Source organism: Microcaecilia unicolor, chromosome 1, assembly GCF_901765095.1.
Source record: "Microcaecilia unicolor chromosome 1, aMicUni1.1, whole genome shotgun sequence".
NCBI classification, from domain to species: Eukaryota; Metazoa; Chordata; class Amphibia; order Gymnophiona; family Siphonopidae; genus Microcaecilia; species Microcaecilia unicolor.
Window position 1 is genome coordinate 157,319,820 of NC_044031.1, and position 22,591 is coordinate 157,342,410.

A 22,591-nucleotide genomic window follows, 5' to 3' on the forward strand; every position below is an offset into this window, starting at 1 on the left:
CTCTTGACTCAAACCCTCAACGTCTCTTTACCACACTGAACTCTCTCCTCAAAGTGCCTTCAACTCCAACTCCCTCTTCACTTTTTCCCCAGATTACGACTGAGTACTTTCATGATTAGGTTCACAAGATTAAACTTGAATTCTCAACCAAGTCACCTCCACCTCTCACCCTTAATCCGTTCTCTCAACTCTCCTTCAACCCCTGCCTCCTTTTCTTCCTTTTCTGAAGTCACTGAAAAGGAAACTGATCCTCTGATCCTACTTCCACCAATCTACTTAGCACTATCTTTCCTACTGTCATCCCTTTTATCTGTCATATCCTCAATCTTTCACTTTCCACTGTGACTGTTTCTGATGCCTTCAAACATGCCATAGTCACATCACTCCTCAAAAAAACCTTTATTGGATCCTACCTGTCCTTCCAACTATTGCCCCATCTCCCTCCTCCCTAACCTATCCAATATACTTGAATGTGCTGTTCACCACCATTGGGTTGACTTTCTTTCATCTCAAATTATTCTTGATCCACTTCAATCTGGCTCTCACCCTCTTTAATCAACTAAAACAGTGCTTGCTAAAGTCTCCAATGACCTGTTCCTGGCCAGATCCAAAGGTCTATCCTCATCCTTCTCAATCTATCTGTTGCTTTTGACACTGTTGATCATTGCCTACTCGTTGATATGCTGTCCTCTCTTGGATTTCAGGACTCTGTTCTTTCCTGGTTTTCTTCTTATCTCATCCCTTGGTTTTCAGTATCACCTTTATGCTGATGACTCCCAGATCTACCTCTCCACACCAGAAATGTCAGCAAAAATCCAGGCCAAAGTATAAGCCTACCTGTCTGACATTGCTGCCTGGATGTCTGACTCCCATCTGAAACTAAGCATGCCTAATAGTAATATGAAGTACCTAAAGCAGATGCCCAGTGCTGGAAATCAGGTACACCTAACATATTTCCCCACCCCCTTTTAAGGTGTGTTAATCTAGGTGCCTTGTGATATGAACCTTATTTTAAAAAGCATCTGTGCATGAAAGTGTATACGTTGTGACAATTTCAAAAAGCTGCTATTTACAGGTGGAGACCTACATTATGCAGAGATTTCAAGGGGTATGATTTGGATGGGTCAAGAATCTGCACCTGTATTCCCCATTTTACATAGGAAATATGCATTTATTGCCCTATCTCAGTCTTTGGTTTGGCCAAGAGTTGACAAGAGGGATTAACGGAGTAATTCTTAATCCCCCATTATTTATTACTACCTCCCCCAAAAATGCCCTCACTACTAATTTGTACTTTGAGCCCCATGCTAGATAGAAATCAGAATTGAAACAATCAGGCTGAAACATGTACAATTCTGGTAGTATTTTAAAACAGGTTTTGCTGACAAAGAGCCTGTTCTAAAATACATCTAGAAATGGGCATGTGCGCACCAGTTATGTGTAGTGGAAGCATCCATTTTACAAGGATGAACATGGATAACATCAACAGAGGGAACGTATCTATATAAACATCTATATGTCTGCACATACACGTGTATGTAGATTTTTCAGAACTTACATGTATGTGTGCCAACACATAGATGTTTATTTATTTCAAATACATTTGCTATACCGCCTTAACTAACTGGCAGACCTAGGCAGTTTAGAACAACAAAACTACAAAACATTAAAGCAGGAAAAGAATCTACAATATAAATCAAGAAAGAATAATCATTCATTCAACTACAGATAACTTAGGAAGGGCAAGAAAATGGGAAGGGACTACAAGGAAAAAGGCAATAGAGGGAGACATAGGTATGTGAAAGTAGAGAAAGGGAGGCAAACAGAGAGACTAAAAAAAGAAACAGTGGTGTTAGCAAGTCAACCCTACTTTGAATTATAGGCTTGGCAAAAATCAAGCCTTTATAGGTGATTTGAGTTTTTAAATGACAGTTTGGTACAGATCTCACAGGGAAGAAATTTCCAGTAAAAAGGGAATGCAAAGTAAAAGGCATGATGTCTAGTAGGTTCCAAAACAGCTTGTTTTGGATTGGGAAGGACCATACAATAATCATTAATAGAACAAAGCAGGTGAACTGGTGAATATGGGATGGTGAGATTAGCTAAAATTAAAGCATATAAATTTAGAAATGTTTCCTTGAAATTGTAGTTTAAAGTTTTATAGGCATAATTAGTTTTGCTGCCAATTACAGTTACCATTTGGAGTTAAAAATATCCCCAGACCTCAGCAAGCACTTCTCCCCAGCCCACATCCCTACACCCTATCAAACACTCTCCCCTTACCATCCTGCAAATCTTAATTAAGTTCTCTCTCTTCAGCTTCCAAAACTGCCAGCACGTGTTTGGCTACTCAATCCTTCCTGCACCTTTGGGTGCTGTATGTTTGCAGGAGGGGGGAGGGATGAATATTTTTTAATCTTTCCAAACCAATTCCATGTGTTTTTGAAGAGTAGGAGAGGAGGGAGCAGGGAGCACTTAAAATTTCACTCTTCACACCAAAATGTTTTATTCCAATAAAAGAAGAATTTGATGTGGCAAAAGGGTAGCAAGTAACAAAATCCTTTTCAGTAAGTCATTGTCATAAATCAAGAATGCATAATTTCTTTAAAAACAAGTACAAAAATGTAGTCTTTGGAGCTAAGTCTCCCCTGTCAACCTTTTGCCTTCTAAGACTTTAAGAACAATTGTGGGATACTCTGTTGCTTTTACAGACTCTCCCTGAAATACTTACAACTCTGCTGTTCTTGGACTGCGTCTCCTATCTCCTTTTCTTGAAAAGATATTCTACTCTGGCTGTAGACACAGATGCCTTAACAATTAGAACATCACACTTTTCCTCTGTCTCTGCCTTCCCTCTCCAAGTCGATCTCCCCTTTCTCTTTCGCTGCTCAGGAAGCAAGTCAGTGAATTCTCTGCTTCTTATCTTCCACAGCTCCAGCTCCAGTGACTGACATGGAGGAGCATAATCGAAGAGGACGCGCAAGTTTTGCTGAGAACGTCCTCGCAAAACGTCCCAGTGGAGGGGCGGGGAAACCCATGTTATTGAAACAAGATGAATGTCCATCTTTCATTTCGATAATACGGTCGGGGACGCTCAAATCTTGACATTTAGGTCGTCCTTAGAGATGGTCGTCCCTAGACTTGGTCGTTTCTGATTTTTGGAGATAATAGAAACTAAGGACGCCCATCTCAGAAATGACCAAATACAAGCCCTTTGGTCATGGGAGGAGCCAGCATTCGTAGTGCACTGGTCCCCCTGACATGCCAGGACACCAACCGGGCACCCTAGGGGGCACTGCAGTGGACTTCATAAATTGCTCCCAGGTACATAGCCCCTTTACCTTGTGTGCTGAGCCCCCCAACCCCCCCCAACCCACTACCCACCACTGTACACCACTACCATAGCCCTCACGGGTGAAGGGGGCACCTAGATGTGGGTACAGTGGGTTTGTGGTGGGTTTTGGAGGGCTCACATTTATCACCACAAGTGTAACAGGTAGAGGGGGATGGGCCTGGGTCTGCCTACCTGAACTGCACTGCACCCACTAAAACTGCTCCAGGGACCTGCATACTGCTGTGATGAACCTGAGTATGACATTTGAGGCTGGCATAGAGGCTGGCAAAAAAGATTTTTAAAGATTCTTTTTGAGGGGGGGTAGTGACCACTTGGGGAGTAAGCGGAGGTGATCCCCAATTTCCTCTGGTGGTCATCTGGTCAGTTTGGGCACCTTTTTGTGCCTTGGTTGTAAGAAAAACAGGACCAGGTAAAGTCGCCCAAGTGCTCGTCACACAACGGGTGCAGGTAAAGGAAAATACTATTTATTTTAAATATCAGGTATGGATCCTGTTCTATTCATGGGTGGGAGAAAAAATAAACACAAATCATTCCTTTGATGTAATGAGGTTCTTCATCGGCCGCTCCTGCAGGGCCATGATGTACCTTACTGTCTCACAGTATGGCATTACACTTTACTTGACTCTGGCTTGGTTCTCTAGAGTTACCAATATAGTCTCTAGCAGGCATTTGGGTCAAAAGTCCAAATTTGCAAGGTTCCAAGTTGAATTTGGCCTACCTAGGTGTAGCAGTTGCAGTTCACACATAGGTGGTGAAGGCAAATGCAGTTGGGCATCACTGCTTTCCTCTGGGTCTCCTTAACCTAGCAATGGCTTTAGCTTATATACTTCCTGGACCATACCCTCCTGGCTCCATCCCTCCTGTATCACTTCTCTCTTAGGCAGGACTATGGGTTTTAAGTGGCACTGTGAGGGAGTATCCTTATGGGAAAATGGCAGTGTCCTATAGACTGCCTCACACAAGGGCTAATTCTTCTTTGTCGTTAATTCTTTCATGGTTGTTGATCAAGTTCTTTGTGTTTACCCAGTATAAAAAAAATTAAAAGCAGTTGCAGTGGTGGCCATTGTTAATACTGGTCAGTGTTTAAGAGAGATAAGAGCTGCTACATAGAGGGTTGCCGTAGCCATCATCACTTTTTAAGGAAACAAAGATTGAAGAGGAATAATTGAGATCTAGTTGCAGTAATAGAAGGCTGCTGCTGTGTTAAGAAGACTGGACAGCAAGGGAAGATAGACCATGATCACAGTGGATATTTCAGTGGATACCTTGAACCTATGGGGCAGGTATAGGCCACATTGGTAAGAGATAAATGTAGCAACCACTAAGGCTCTGCCTGTAAAACAGTGTCTGAACCTTTAGCTGTTCTATAGGAAAAGAGGAGAGAGTATTGACCCATAGATATGTATAGTAATCTGGTCAAATTAAAAAAAAAACTTTTAGGAATTTTAGGGGGCCCTTTTACTAAAGGGTTTTAAGCCCTTAAGTTATAATTACAGCATGCCAACAGGTGACCGCAAAATGGCTTATAGCATACTGTGGTATTTTAAGCCTGCTAGCCTCTGGTATCCTGCACATTATCTAATCTTGGAGAATATTTTTAGTAATGGTATGTCATGGGCAGAGAGTAGGCATTCTTGCATTGTCCATCTAGCATGTTGTGATTAATGCACACTAATGGATAATGCAGGGTTAATGTGGGACCAATTACCGCCTCCTGTGTCTCCCTGTGCAGGTTCTGTGTGTTAGTGACAACATTAGCGCATGACTTGAAAAAGAAAATAAATAACTTAATAAAAGAAATGCCCTACAAAGAAGTGCTGTGTTAAACCTGGGCTTAGCATATGGGAAAGTCCCATGTTAGAATGCACTAAGCTAAGATTTTACCACACTTTAGTACAAAGGCCCCTTAAGTTGTGTGAAAGTGATTTGCATGAGAGAAGCTAAGGTATAGGAGAGAGTGGATTTACAGGTAAAAACAGGCAGAAATAGGGGGTTTGAATCTACTCTGTGGTTGCTTGGAAAAGGAGGGCAATGTTAATCCACTTGTAGGTGTTGCAAAGTGAAAGGAAATATTTGAGGCAATTCAGTTTCAATGGAGTCACAGTGACCTTGAAAGCCACCTCAAAAGATAATCCTTTTAAAGGAAACAATCTTCTGGAAAATGAAATGATGCTAAAAATTTACTCCAAGAGTAAAAAAAAAAATTAATAATAATGATTTTCTTCAGTGAGAGGAATTGCTTTGAGATTCTGAGGAGAAGCCTGTCTGTATCAGACAGGGAGAGGTGGTGCAATTGCTGGAATGGTTCTAACACTGGCAGTTAATTTGTAAAGAAAAAAATGATACAACAGTTCATAATTAATGGCTATTAATGCTTACTATAGATAAAATATTATATCTGTGCCATTGAGATACTACAGTGAGAAATATCAGTTTCACAGTAGAAGCTAAGCTTGAAATAAAACAGAAAATGGAAGGAGGTCTGATTAATATGTCTGAGCCCACAAGATCCTGAAACGAGTTTTAAATAAAAGTGCATGAGTATAAAGTTTTACTTATGAATTGAGTATATGAGTGAAAGCTAGTAAAAGAGAAATTATATATTAAGGTATCCTGTGGCTTTAGGGAATGCTCACACTAGGGAGTCTGCGGAAAACAATTGCCTGCTAAAAAAAAAAAAATAAGAAGTAGCTATCCAGACCTGGATCAAGGAACTGAGACTCTGGAAGAAACAGTGTACTGCATTGGTGTGCCGCATGCTTCCAAGCTACAAGAAAGACCATCAATTAAATTACACATCCAATATACCAAAGCTTCTTTTTTTTTTCCCCTTAGAAAATAAACAGATCTGCCTGTGGCAGGAGTGTTTGGATTCTTACCAGCAGAGAGAAGAATTTCCTGGGAGACATTCTTTACCTTGAAATCTCAGGATCTTCTGGGGATAAAAAAAAAAATGCCACCAAACAAAGGACAATTGAGAAAAGACTCAGGTTCTAAAACTAACTTAAATCAAAGAACAAGTTTTAAAAGAAAAACAAGTTTAAAACATACACTTATACAGAGACTCAGTGGTGTTTTTCCCATTCCTCCATTCAGACTTAGAAATGTCTGTGTGTAGGACACAATAGGAAGACATAGAGAATAGTATGACTCAGTAGGTGACAGCGGCTACGTAGATGGGTAGAGGGGTATGGGACATGTTGTGTGTGTGAGAGAGAGAGCGAGAGATGTGTATATATTTGTATATAGAGAGAAAAGAGTAGCTGTGTGTCTATGGGAATATGTGGTGTGAAGGTGACAGGGAGGGTGGATGTGCTGTTGTAAGGGGAGTTATTGGGGATGTGTAGGCATGAAAGAGATATCTATGAAGGAAGAGTATGTGGTGGAGGAAGGGAGTGGTTGGAGGAAGCAAGGGGGCATTTGGGTGTCTACAGCTGTGTGTTGGGAGGACTATGGGGGTCTTTTACTGAAGCTTAGCTCGAGTTATCTGCAGCAGTGCCCATAGGAATAAAATGGGCCCTGCTGCAGATAACTCGAACTAAGCTTTAGTAAAAGACTCCCTATGTGTTTGGGGACAGATGAGAAATGATCTGGAATTAAAGGAAAGCTTAGTGTCTAAAGTAACCCACAAGAGTTACTCTGTATGTTGGAGAGGCAGAGCAAAACTCTTTATTAGGGGGAAAGGGTTAGAGTACCTTGTGCTTTGTGGAATTAAGAAAGAGAAGATTAACTTCTAACTAGCTATCCACTACCTGAAGATAAATTTGAAGTGGAGAGATATCCAAGGAAGAGGAAGGGACGGTGAAAAGAATTTGAATATCGTCAGTGAAGCAGTAGAGACTGCAGCCAAGTGACTGAATGAGGAACGGTTGGGGACTAAGAAGGGGTTGAAAAGAGTGGCAGCTAGGAGAGAGCCCTGGGGTACCCCACAGGTAGTTGGGTAAGGTACAGAGAGACCGTAACTGGTGGAGATCTGATAAGACTACCTGGTAAGGTAAGAGGAAAACCAACAACCAGCTCAGTTAAAGCACTACTGACAAAATATGCCCATACCAATTGCCTACTAGTCAGCTGCCCAAACTATATGATGGAAACCCACCAGATTGGTTCATCAAACGCTTAACTGAACACATAGAATACATGTTCTCGAAAGGCCATTTCCCTTCTGACAAGAGCAACATCATACTCACTCCAATACCTAAAGACACCACCAGAAAGATTTGTGAACTCACTAATTACAGACCAGTGGCATCAATACTACTGCTGACCAAAACAATGGAGGGAATAGTAGCACAACAATTAATAGAATACCTAACGCACTACACAGTCCTTCACAGCTCTCAATCAGGCATCAGACCACACTATAGCAATAAAATAGTCATAACCACCCTGATCACAAAGTTCAAAAGAATAATAAGCTAAGGCCAGTCAATACTACTACTACAATTCAATATGTCAAGTGCCTTCAACCTAGTAGATCACACAATACTAATGACCCTGCTCGACAACATAGAAATAACAGGAGCAGTAGCAGCATGGTTTAACAGTTTTCTAAGAACTAGATCCAACCTTGTCAAGATGTCCAATGAGCTTTCAGCCTCCTGGATCCCTTAATGTGGGGTCCCTCAGGGTTCCTTAATATCACCAATATTATTCAATGTCCTGATGACTCCACTTGGCAAGAAACTGGAAAAAAATGGGTTTAACATATTCATATATGCAGATGGTGTCACCATCTACATACCTTTCAACAACAGCATCACAGAGGTACTGGATCAGGCCAAAAAAGGACTTGGCCTCATGGAAAAGGGGAAGGGAAAGGGAAATGGGATTTGATATACAGCCTTTCTGAGGTTTTTGCAACTACATTCAAAGTGGTTTACATATATTCAGGTACTTATTTTGTACTAGGAGCAATGGAAGGTTAAGTGACTTGCCCAGAGTCACAGGGAGATGTAGTGGGAATTGAACTCAGTTCCCCAGGATCAAAGTCCACTGCACAAACCACTAGGCTACTCCTCCACTCAACTGGAGCACAACTGTCAAACTTAAGCTGAACTGAGACAAAACCAAACTCCTGGTTCCAGTCAGCCAGCACAATCCTACCACTTACCAAAACCTCATAATAGATCAACAACTGAAACACAAATAAAAATACTAGGAATCAGTCTCGACAAACATCTGACTACTGAAGATTAAAGTTGCTGCAATCACATCAAAAAGCTTCAAAACACTATAGAAACTGAGAAGAATCAGAGACTATTTCCCCAGACAGTCATCCCGTCTTATTGTACAGACACTGATATTGTCCCAAGTGGATGTAGGTTGGAAAGAAAACCTACTATGATTGTTGCAGACCATCCAAAACACTGCAGCAAGATTGATACTCAAAAAATAGAAATATTATAGAGCAATCCCACTACTCATAATGCTACACTGGCTCCCAATCAAGGCCATACTATTTTTCAAAACTAGAACAATCATCTTAAAAATACTGGTTGGCATGTCACCGGACTACATGCTAAACAAGATCAAATTATCACCAAGAAATGCAAACCCAGGAACTAGAGGTTACTTACTACTTCACCTGCCCAATTGCAAAAACATACTATACAAGTCCTCCTACATGGTGGGATTTAGCTACCTGGTCTCAAAATGGTGGAACTCAATTCCCATAGTCATAAGAAATATCACAAACTACCTCCAGTTCAGATAAGACATAAAGACCCACCTCTTCAGGAAATTCTATGAGTAAAATATGCACTAATCATTCTGGAACAACAATATACATCACAACCTCTAACTGTAATGCATCTTCCCATTTAAGAAAAGAACTAAGACATACATTCTCAAGAAACCCAATGAATATTGCATACGCAGCAATAATTATCTTGCCAACCACTGTAAAACACAGCATCATATAACCTTGTAAATGTAATTGAATCAATATAATCTCTAACAACTGTTAAATGTAAGCAACATTGAAACAAAATTTGTTTTTGGATAATTGTGGAATACAAGTATGAATGAATGAATGAATGAATGAATGAACGAACAAATAAGTAATCTTCAGCAAGATATGGCCTCCAAAATTGAACACAATACTCCAGGAAGGGCCTCACCAATAACTTGTACAGGGGCAACAACACCTCCTTTTTTTCTGCTAGTTACACCTCTCTATATACAGCCTCGCATATTTCTGGCAATGGCCACTGCCTTATTACACTGTTTTGTCACCTTCAGATCTTCAGATACTATCACCCCAAGATCCCTCTCCCTGTCTGTGCATATCAGTCTCTCACCACCTAGCACATATGTCTCCCCTGGATTTCTACTCCCTAAGTGCATCACTTTGCACTTCATAGCATTGAATTTTAATTGTCAAACATTAGACCATTCTTCTACCCTCAGCAGATCCTTTTTCATATTTTCCACTCCCTCCTGAGTGTTCACAAAGTATCTGACTAGGAAAATGATTGGCTGTTGGACTCTGTTCAGAATGAACTTCTGTTCTCTTCATTGCCACCAGCACAAATGTCATTCAGAAGTGCCCTGCCCCCATTTATATACAGGTGAACTGTTTGTTATTCATGTGAATATGTTGAGCACTGTCCTTACCTGATTACTGTCCCTGTACATTTAAAATGGATAAGATAACAAATCCTGGTAATCATGTAATTCCCTGTAATAGGCTCTTTCAAAGCACATGTCCCAAAACCCTGTGTCTTATGGGACTTTTTCTATTGGCTTGCCTGATTTTCTAAGCATGCTGGGCTAGTAGTCCCTCACCCTCTCCTTCAGATCTGTTAAGCTGGCTGTAGTATACTCCTTCTATGATCTAGTTGTTAATTTATGCCTAATGCATGAGCCCTAAAAGCCCTTGTATCTCCATCAAGTTTTTCACCAGTATAAAAGTTATATACAACCTCTCTCTCAGCATGTTGCTGAATTGCTCCCAGCTTCTCTCTTGCATGGAGAGAGTGTTGGTTGAGAACCGAATCCCAGTTTGCAAGGCAAGAACTCTTGTCCAGCACATATGAACTGTAAGTTATTTTTCTTTGTTTGATTACTGTATTAAGGAAGATTTTGGTTCAAGAGTTCTAAGTCTTATCTTAGTGATGTTCTATACTCTGATTTAGACTGCATGCTAATCACCTTGGTGAGAGAGAAGAACACGAAGACGCAAGGCTTTTGTAATGTTTGCTGCATTGTCAGTAACACAGCAGATGATCTTAGTTCTTATGTAGAAATCTGTGAACACTTCAGCCATCATTTGAGCAATCTTCTCCCCAAGTGTAGGAATATTTAAACCTTCAAACAGCCAAAGCATGGGAATGGGGCAATAGTGTCTCCGTGTTTATGCAATCAATAGTCATTCTAAGAAAATTGTGATTATTGCTGTTCCAAAGATCTGCTATTACAGAAACATATTCCACCTGTTGTAATTCTGTAATAAGCAAGTTCTTATGAATGTCATACAGTTCATTTAAGCATCATGTTAGATTGCATCTATTTGGAATTTGGGCAGCAGGCGTACATTACTGGCAAAACTTTCTGAAGCCACTTTGTTTTAACTGTTGCAAATGGCATCATACAACAGAGAAGGGGTGGAGAGGGCCCAATATCAAGAGATCAGTCACCACTCTCAGGGGTAAGATGCTCCAGAAAAACCTTTATTGGGACCCAACACGGTCCGTGTTTCGGCTATATCAGCCTTCCTCAGGGGTCTACAAAATTGTAAACATATAAAAACATATCAAAACATACATATAAAAAAAGATTTCAAACAGATCATTTACATAATCATAAACAACCGTATATTTATATAATTCTTAATAATTTTTGTTAAAAACATCACAGATACAGTTATAAAAACTATATTCAAACAATTAAATTGTAATTAAACATAAATATCTTAACAAAACAAAATAATATAAATAAACAGAGAAATACATACATAATAAATCTAATACAAATACCCCACCATATGTATGTAGGCATAAAATTGAAACTAATTGAATATTACACCAGATGATATTAAATAATTTTATAATTCTGTAAGATTTTTAAAATTTTTAATATTTTTAATATTAGTAAAACATAAACAAAGGAAAAAATGAAAAACCTACCAATCGATGGATATTCTTTTATATATCAATTGATGGAGTAATTAATAAGAATCACATGAGGCCTAAAATATGTAACTAATAAACACATAATTAATAAACACATGTGTTTATTAGTTACATATTTTATTTGATAGATTTTATATTTTTTACCTCCCTCAATGTCAGTTAGCCAACACTTTGGTTTATAGTTTTTCTTTGTTTGTATCAATCAATATATAATAGAATATCCATCGATTGGTAGGTTTTTCCTATTTTCCTTTGTTCATGTTTATGTGGTGACTGATCTCTTGATATTGGGCCCTCTCCACCCCTTCTCTGTTGTGTCTGTTTGCTGTGGAGAGTGTGAACCCCACTCTGTTTTTCTGCAAATAGCATCATACCTTCTGCAATCATCAACAAGCCGTCATGAACAAACTGCTTCTGTGAAATAATACCATATCTGGGCAGAGGGCTGTTGAGTGGAACTTTGGATAGATTTTTTCACTAGTTTCTTGGATTGACTACCTCCTTCAGCTCTTTGCTTCTTGTTATTCTCTGTTGCAAATGTTAACTGCATGGACTTGAACCTTGCATGATGAGTAGGATGTTGTTCCTGTTTGAATGCAATGTTTTGCACATAATTTATGGAAGCTAGACTAAACATCCTTAGTCTCACTGAAAAGAATATAATACATATATAAAGGAATGCAATTAAGGGCAGGGCCGCCGAGAGGGGGGGACAGGGGGGACAAAAGTCCCAGGGTCCAGGCCTCCAGGGGGACCCGGCGCCACCGCCGCTGCCTGGCCCGCCCTCTGTCGCCGCCTGGCCCATCCTCCGTCACTCCCAGAACTAACCTTAAGCCTCCTTTCACTTCGCAGCAAGCAGCAGCAGGTCAGGCCACTCCTTTGTTCCATGTCCCGCCCTCGCCTGACGTAATGTTCACGAGGGCGGGGCACGGAAGGAAGGAGGAGAGGTCTGCCCTGCCGCTGCTTGCTGCGAAGTGAAAGGAGGCTTAAGGTTAGTTCCGAGGGCCCGGCCCGATAGCGGGTGGAGGGGGGGCCCGGCGACCTCGGGTTGGTGGGTGGCAGTGGGGCCCAGCAATCTTGGGTGGGCGGGGCCCGGCGATCTCAAGTGGGCGGGGACCTCGTGTGGGGGGGCCAGGGGCGGCCTTGTCCCAGGCCTGGCTCCGGCTCTCGGCGGCCCTGATTAAGGGAGAGATTAAGAAGGGCATTTTCGATATGACGTCTAAATCCAGTTTTGGACATTTTGCTGAAAAGTCCAAAAATCAAGTGGCGAGCATGACTATTTATGAACCAATAAAAAGGTCTGTCTTTTTGTTTTGAAAATGGCCATTTCCTAGATATTTTGTACTCGGTGTGTTTTTCTTTTGTGACCAATCCAGGCAAATGGGCTATTTGAAAATTTCCCACCCTCCCTGCAGGTAAAGGAACATACTGATGATTCTTGAGTTTGACCAGCATATGTGTGGACACCTAAATGTGGCATTCTGTGTTACGCGTGTCAGTGGGAACCCTACTTATGCCCCACCCCCATTGCAAATATGTGTTACCTAAGAAGTGGGGTTTGCAAAATACCGCTTAGGCAGAATATTGGCATTTGCACATGTATATGTAGGGCTGCCAAGAGGGGGGCAGAGGGTCAAGATTCCTCCTGGTCTGGCCTCCAAGGGGGGGGGGGGCTTGGTGCAGGGGTCTTTCTCTCTCCTGCTCCTGACAGGACTCTGGTGATCGCATCCTCACAGGAGCAAGAGAGAGAAAACTCAGGCACCGGGCCCCCACCCCTTAGAGGCTGGGGAGGAGCAGACACAGGACTTCGGGGTCTCTGGTTTGGCTGGTGGGGGTTCTCACATTGTGCATGCTCAACGTGCATGACATGAGGAAAAAAGCAGCTACAGGGCAAGCAATGCGGTGGAGAACAGCACTGGAGAAAGGCTTCTGCTGGCGGAGCTTGGGGAGCCCCACCAGCCAAGGTATGTGGAGTTGTGATGGGGTGCAGGGAAGTGGGGCAAAATATGTCCCCCATTTTGGACTCCGGCCCCCACAATTTTTGTGGTCTGGTAACGCAGCAGTCCGGGGGGCAGCAGCGGTGGTCCTGGAGGGGGAGGCCCGGCAGCAGTGACCCTACCCCAGGCTTGGTTCAGTCAATCGGCAACCCTGTGTGTATGTGCACATACACTCATATATGTCATTATACTAAAGCATTTATACATTTCCAAGTTTATTTTAAGTTTGATATACTGCCCATTGGAATGGCCCCCCTGAGCGTTTTTCAAGTCATAATAAAAATAAATATTTAAGAAAAGAACTCCAAAAATTATAGGAAAGAATAAAAGCAAAATTCAACCAAAGAAAACACATCACACTCAAACAAATAGCAATATAACATCTCATCTAATCCAGCACTAAATACTCCAGTCCCAATCAGCAACAAACCCGCAAAGGCAAGGTGAGGCTCATATTAAGTCTGAAAGGCTGCCTGAAATAGTTAGGCTTTAAGCAATCACTTAAAAACGTAAAATAAGTTCTCAAGTTATAAATACCATGGGAGTGCATTCCAGAGGGACAGCTTAACCTCGTTAAACATCCTGGTATGCACTGAGTCAAGGCCATATAGCCAAAAAGATGGAACTACCAAACATTGTTGTGACCCTGATCTTAACAGACGGCTAGGTATATAAGGTGTCAATAAATCAGCCAGATAATAGGGATGGTTGATATGGTAACTTTTAAAAAGCAAACAGAGTTTTGTAGTGCACTGTGTAAGGGATGGGGAGCCAATGTGCCTCCTTTAGGAGGGGGATGGCATGATCAAATCTACCAGAATTAGACAGCAGCCGAATAGTCATATTTTTGGACTATTTGCAGCCATTTCAACTCCCTGTACACACCCCTATTGCAAATATGTGTTGTCTAAGTTAAGCGGGTATTTGAAGAATTTTGGCATTTGCATGTGAATGTGTGCATATATGCTCATATATGTCATTATTCTAAAACAATTAGATGCATAACACACGCATATTCTGAGCACCTAGATTATAGAATTGCCCTTTTAATGTGTGATATTGTTCAACACTGCATTATTGCTCTAACACAGGAGTGTCCAACCTTGGCCCTGGCCAGGTCGGGTTTTCAGGATTTCCCCAATGAATATGCATGAGCTCTATTTGCATACAATGGAGGCAGTGCATGCATATAGATCTCAGGCATATTCATTGGGGAAATCCTGAAAACCCAACTGGTTTACGACCCTCGAGGAGCAGGGTTAGAAAAGCCTGCTCTAACACCACTTAATAAACAGGCCTTTTAGGTACAATAAGCCCTCTGATGCAGGGATTGTACCTGAACTGTTCTTGTCTTGAGCATGGATTTGAAAGGGTTAGTTTAGTTTAGCTTCTTAAACCAAATCTAACATTTCTCCTAGGTAGTGACTTTATGAATTGATCTGCCAGATCATTTTGCTGTAAATGTGCATAAAACTATTACTGCCAAAAAACATGACTGTTCAACAAATTATTTCCTGGATTTAAATCTTGGAAGCACTGTGAATTAAAATGTGTTTTACAACCATACTTTTGTAGTTTATCCATAAAGAGGCACTTTTATAGCTGGGCGCCTTCATTTAGGCACCTCAAGGGTGGTAGTAGAAGCTATTCTATAACAAACTAGGTGCCTATCCTGCTTATTTTCGAACGAGAAGGCCAGCCATCTTCCGACACAAATCGGGAGATGGCCGGCCTTCTTCTAAAGCTGGCCAAATCGGTATAATTGAAATCCAATTTTGGCCGGCTTCATCTGCTTTCCGTCGCAGGGTCGGCCAAAGGTCAAGGGGCGTGTCGGCAGGGTAGCGAAGGCGGGACGGTGGCGTGGTTAAGAGATGGCCGGCTTCAGCCGATAATGGAAAAAAGAAAGCCGGCCCTGACGAGCATTTGGCCGACTTTACTTGGTCCCTTTTTGTTCACGACTAGGCATTAAAAAGGTGCCCAAACTGACCAGATGACCACCGGAGGGAATCGGGGATGATCTCCCCTTACTACGCCAGGGTCATCAACCCCCTCCCACCCAAAACAAAAATATAAAAAAAAAAACATTTGTTTGCTAGTCTCTATGCCAGCCTCAAATGTCATACCCAGCTCCATGACAGGAGTATGCAGGTCCCTGGAGCAGTTTTAGTGGGTGCAGTGCACATCAGGCAGGCAGACCCAGGCCCATCCCCCTACCTGTTACACTTGTAGTGGTAAATGGGAGCCCTCCAAAAGCCCCCAAAACCCACTACCCACAACTGTACACCACTACCATAGCATTAGGGATGAAGGGGGGCACCTACATGTGGGTACAGTGGATTTGGGAGGCTCAGCACACAAGGTAAGGGAGCTATGTACCTGGGATCATTTTGTGAAGTCCACTGCAGTGCCCCCCCCCCCCCCAGTTGGTGTCCTGGCATGTGAGGGGGACCAGTGCACTACAAATGCTGGGTCCTCCCACGACCAAATGCCTTGGATTTGGCTGGGTTTGAGATGGCCGCCATTAATTTCCATTATCGGGGAAAACCAATGGCGGCCATCTCTAATGCCGGCGATCTCTAAGGGCAGGCCAAATGTTGAGATTTGGCCGGCCCCGACCGTATTATGGAAACAAAAGATGGCTGGCCATCTTGTTTCGATAATACAGTCAGGTACGCCGCTTGACGGGGCCGGCGTTAGACATGGCCGCCTTTATAGATGGCCAGCCCTGTTCAATTATGGCCCTCTATGTTTCATTATAGAATGGTCTATTTGATGGGAAAGTTCAATAGGGTGACCCCATTATTGGTTAGAGCCCATTGTCTACCAATTCAAGCCAGAGTTTATTTTAAAGCTTGTATAATTTATTTTTAAGATACTGCATGGCTTGGTGGCACAATATAGGTTGTCATTGATTATTTTTGCTAACTCTGATAGCATTATATGGTTGAAGGATATTTTGGGTTTTCACTTATAAGAAAATGTTCCAATCTTCTTTCTCCTTTGTGGGAGTTAAATTGTGGAATGATCTTCCTTCATCTGTTAGACATCTGAATAGCCTTTGCTGTTTTGGAAATTTTTAAAAACATGGTTATTTGAAAAGTTTCTGCATTAAGTATGGAGATGGTATGATTATCTTTATTCATTTCAATGTTTGCTTGGTTGCTTTTAATGGATTTCCCCAGGTATGCCTGGCTTCTTTTACATGTGAACCACATAGAACTGCTAAGGTATATGCGGTATAAAAGTATTTTTTAGATTAGATATTAGCATAAACTGGTATTGGCACACCTACTACTACTACTAGTGCTACTTATCATTTCTATAGCGCTACAAGACGTACGCAGCGCTGTACACTGGACATAAAGAGACAGTCTCTGTTTGAAAAAGCTTACAATCTAACTAGGACAGACAAACAAGACAAATAAGGGATAAGGTGTCCACATTTGCACTTGGTGCTAAGAGTGGGTGCCTAAATGCAACAGGGACACACACAACTTACTGCATTCTGTGAGTTAGGCCTGTAAGTGGGAGCCCTGTCTATGTCCTGCCCATGCTCCACTCCTGTATATCTCCCTTGCAAATATAAGATCATAAGAACATAAGAGTAGCCATACTGGGTCAGACCAATGGTCCATGTAGCCCAGTATCCTGTTTTCCAAACAGTGGCCAAGCCAGGACACAAGTACCTGGCAGAAACCTAGATTGTGCCAACACTCCATACTACAAATCCCAGGGCAAGCAGTTGCTTCCCATGTCTGTCTCAATAGCAGAATATGGACTTTTCCTCCAGGAACTTGTCCAAACCTTCTTTAAACCCAGATACGCTAACCGCTGTTACAACTTCCTCCAGCAAAGAGCTCCAGAGCTTAAATATTCATTGAGTGAAAAAATATTTCCTCCTATTTGTTTTAAAAGTATTTTCATGTAACTTCCTCAAGTGTCCCCTAGTCTTTGTACTTTTGGAACGAGTAAAAAATTGATTTACTTCTACTTGTTCTAAGCAATGTAAGTGTACAGAATAGCACTTAGGCGGCATATTGGCATATACTATATCTATATGAATGGGCACCTATGCGCTTATTCTAAACATCTACATGTACAATGGGTGCATAATTTTTAGCGCCTAGTTTAAAGGAATTGTCCTTCAAGAGGGTCATTTTTGAAGCCATTTCTGTGAGTAAAGCAGTGCTTTATTTGCAGAAGTGGACTCTTACAAACGTGAAGCCCAATATGCAGATAACTTTATATAGGTTATGTAGGTATGAGAAAGGAAGTCTTAAGTCTGGTTGTCTAAAAACTCTACAAATATTTTATAGAAGGCACTGTTTACACCATGTTTTATAAAGCACATGTATATTTGGCTCTACATGCAAGATATGAATAGAAAAACACAAAAAATGTTGTGTGACAGCAGGAACATACATGTAGAACCGGCACTTCATAAGTTTGAAGATCATGGTGTCATAAACAGCCACAACATGTGTTTTTGCCACCCCTCCCTCCTTATGAATGAGATTCTATATATAGCGTCTAAAAAAAACTGACGCTGAATTCAGTGCCAACTAAGCTTATTCTATCATCGGCACCTAGATTTAGGCGCCGATTATAGAATATCCTTAGTTGATACTTCAGCGCCGATATCTGTGCACATCCATTTACACCAAAGAAAACCTTGTGTAAATCTCAGCACGTAGATTTAGGCACACTGGGCCATATTCTATAACTAGGCATCTAAATTTTGGAACACCCATGAAACACCCATTTCCCTGCCCATAAACATACCCCTTTTTGCCTCCGCATGCTAGACGTTTGGCACACATCGTTACAGAATACGCTTAGCGAGTTGTGTGCCTAAATTCTAATCAGTGCCAATTAGTGCTCATTATTGCTTGTTAAGTGCTGTTATCAGCACTCATTAGCTTGTTAAACTAATTAAGCTACACGCAGTGTTATAGAATCTGCACCAATTTTTCAGCGCCTAAATCTAAGCACACTACATAGAATCTGGGGGTATATGTGTATGTGGTGTATCTTTTAGATTATCTTTGGTGATTTTTGAGATGCTTATTTATTAGCGATACCTCGACACACAGGACCAGTGTTCTATAGGTAATAGAGAATGCATTTAATGTACCTGAGCAAATTGATGTGATTATTTTCCTTCAATGCATATTTTCCCAAGGAGAAGTTATTTTCTTTCTTATTTTGGCCTTGTGTTCTTGTCACTAGAATTATTTTAGTAATAATAACTTTTGTTGCACAGTTTTGTATCCAGTTAATCATGGTAATATCAATAGATGCATGTAGATTATGGCCTTGTTGACTTTATTTATCATGCTTATTACTTTAATTATGAGGTTTAATTTATTCTTTCTCTTTCTTGAATCCCAGCACACATATCAACATAGGCCAGGAGATCCACTGCCAATTTTTGAATCTCATAATCTCTCCTGCCTCTCCTCTCCACGCCCTGGCCTGTTCCTCATTATTCTCATCCTCCTGTACAACTCCTCCACCACTCCCTGGCCTGTCCCCATTTCTTTCTTTTCTGCTTCCTACTCTGTCCCACACCAATCTCCCTATGTAGGAACAGCTTTGGTGTGCACAGTGCCCTATGCCAACAATTTCATATTTCTTCTGTCATTTACAGCTTCACAGTAATTCATATCCCATACCTGAATTTCACTAGATCTTTAGCTACAAACTTTTAGACTTTTTTTTTAATAGAACTGACGTACTGCAGATTGTAAAGTATACTACATTATAGATGAAGGTATCAAACTGTAGATTTGACTTGTTAGCCAAAGGTTAACCAGGAAATAAAGAATCAAAGAAATGGAGGGAAAATCCTATTAAGGAGTTCATTTTAGTTGGTTATTAATGAAACCAGCAAGAACTGAAACTTTTGGCTCTCTGCTGCGTTGTTCATACGACAAAGTACAAAGGAAAGTCCTGCTGTGTGAGCAAACTGATGACTCACTTTTAATATTGGGTTGGGCCAGGATATCAAGCCATGCCAAGAGAACTCTATAGGGAGTCCTACTTCAGCCCACTCAGATTTCCTAATAACAGCCCTGTTTCAGCAAACTACTTAACTTAGGCATTTTGATTTGTAAACTGGACAGTAATGCTGCAGGGGACTGGCACCATCTATGCATAAAGTTTATAAGGGAACAATTACGTGGAAGGATCCTAGTCCACTCCAGTTGGTTGTATTAGGGGAAAGTAAAAAATATAACCATAATTAGTTCTATTGTTGTTGTTGTTTCTCTTTGTCTGTAGTTGTGTGACTTTCGAGTTCCCAAGTTCTGTTGCAGAATTCTCAGATTTTCTCCTAGGGCCAGTGTTCAATATGTAGCATAGAATGCATTTAGAGGTCCTTTTACTAAACTGCCACATGTTTTTCCATTTACCACACATTATCAACAAAGTTAATGAGTGGTAAGTGCAAAGATTTTGTAGAAACATTTAGGGACATAGCCATCACCTGTCCCAAACACTCCCACACAAGATAAACATTTATCGAACATTAAAAATGCATTGCTGATAGCACGGTTGCAGCTGCACTATCAACAGTAAACAGGCCACACATAATTCACACCCACAACACCCTCTCTACCTCCCAACAATTAATGCTGAACCCTCCACCCCATCCCCCTCCTTATTACGAACAAGAACCTCACGTAGGCATAACTCTATACCATGGTTTAACGCTGAACTGAAAAAACTAAAAACACAATCCAGGAAACTCGAACGAGCATGGACAAAATTAAAAAATGAACACACACTCAATGCATGGAAACAGATACAAAGAAAATACAAATACGCAATAAGACAAACCAAAAGGACATACTATAAAACCAAAATAGGGCCGGTTTACAAAGACACAAAGAAACTGTACCAACTTGTGAACAAACTACTAGACACTACAGCGGTCACTGCGACCAATACAGATATTCCATCTGCAGATAAGCTCGCTAAATACTTCAATGAAAAAATTACAAACCTACGCAAAACACTACCTCAGGACAATACTGATACTGAAAACTTCATCAATAATTTGGATCCAAACCCAGGAGAATACCCAGCTGACCGAACTTGGTCAAACTTCACGCTCCTCACCGTCGACACAGTCACCCAGGCGATCAAAAGGTTCTCCAGCACTCACTGCAAACTGGATACCTGCCCCAGCTACCTATTAAAATCTGCCCCTGACCGCTTCATAACAGACCTCACATCCCACCTAAACTACATGCTCCAACAAGGTCTTTTCCCTGAGGAAAATGGCAACATCCTACTCACCCCAATCCCAAAAGATACCAAGAAAAAAACAACCAAACTTGCTAACTACCGCCCAGTTGCATCTATCCCACTAGCAGTCAAACTGATGGAGTGCATGGTGACCAAACAGATTACTGACTACATGGATAAGTTCTCATTATTACATAAATCACAATTGGGATTTTGCCCCCTCCATAGTACCAAAACTATGCTACTCACTCTCCTGGCCAAATTCAAGCAGGAAATAGCTACAGGCAAAAGCATACTTCTCCAATTCGATATGTCGAGCGCATTCGACATGGTAAACCACAACATACTACTAAAACTCTTAAATTACGTTGGGATTGGTGGAAATATACTTAGCTGGATCAAGGGCTTTCTAACCACCAGAGCATACCAAGTGAAATCAAACTCAAAAATATCACCACCTTGGAAAGCAGACTGTGGAGTACCTCAAGGATCACCACTATCAACAATATTTTTCAACATAATGATGATCCCACTGGCCAAGTCCTTATCAAACAAGGCCTCAACCCGTTCATCTACGCAGATGATGTTACAATATTCATTCCCTTAAGACATGATCTAACAGAAATTACCAACAAAATCAAACTCGGCTTGAACACCATGGACTCATGGGCAAACACTTTTCAACTGAAACTGAACACTGAAAAAACACACTGCCTCATCCTCTCATCTCAACACAATACGTACAAACCCACAACCTTAATCATCCCAGACCACACCCTCCCTATCTCAGACAGCCTGAAAATACTCGGCGTTACAATCGACCGCAACCTCACATTCGAGAGCCAAGTGAACTCCACAACAAAGAAAATGTTCCACTCAATGTGGAAACTTAAACATGTAAAACCTTTCTTCCCAAGGGAAATATTTCACAAACTAATACAATCAATGGTACTAAGCCATGCGGATTATTGCAACGGAATCTATGCGGGATGCAAAGAACAACTCCCAAAGAAACTTCAGATTGCTCAAAACACAGCAGCCATGCTGATATTTGGTAAATCGCGATTTGAAAGTGCCAAACCCCTCCGAGAAAAACTGCATTGGCTTCCAATCAAAGAACGTATTACCTTCAAAATGTGCACCATGGTCCACAAAATTATCTACGGGCAAGTCCCAGGATACATGACAAACCTCATAGACCTACCAATCAGAAACATAACCAGATCATCTCGAATATACCTAAACCTCCATTACCCAAACTGCAAAGGCCTTAAATACAAAACAACCTATGCATTCAGCTTCTCCTATATTTTATTTTTCTGTTACATTTGTACCCCGTGTTTTCCCACTCATGGCAGGCTCAATGCAGCAGGCAATGGAGGGTTGAGTGACTTGCCCAGAGTCACAAGAAGCTGCCTGTGCCAGGAATCAAACTCAGTTCCTCAGGACCAAAGTCCACCACCCTAACAACTAGGCCACTCCTCCACTTATATAAGCACCCAACTATGAAACACATTGCCAAAAGATGTGAAAACAACCTATGACCATCTAAACTTCAGGAAATCACTAAAAACCAGCCTGTTCAAAAAGGCATACCCCACCCACCCAACATAAATATTTACACTCTGCAACACAGCAAAATCAAAGCTCGTAATGGACACTATATAACCTTACCCCTCCTCAACCCATACCCTTCAGTCCCCCTACTCGACACCCTCAAAACTTAAACCCATTAATCCCCTCCCCCTGGCCTCCTCAAGTCCTAACATCCCCCAGTTTCTACCAGTGGTCCATGGTGTCTAGTGGGAATCAGGAACGATCTCCAGTCACTCCTGCTCTATCCAAGTCCTGGG

The 22,591-nt window shown here is 41.4% G+C and overlaps 1 long non-coding RNA gene across 1 annotated transcript; it reads right to left on the minus strand.

Moving 5' to 3' along the window:
• Nucleotides 1-603: 603 nt before the first annotated feature.
• On the minus strand, nt 604-22,231 carry LOC115460116. Its single transcript, XR_003940379.1, has 3 exons — nt 22,218-22,231; nt 14,371-14,374; nt 604-741 (listed from the first exon to the last, which is right to left on the minus strand). It is a non-coding gene; the product is annotated as an uncharacterized LOC115460116 (long non-coding RNA).
• Between the last annotated feature and the right edge of the window lie 360 nt (nt 22,232-22,591).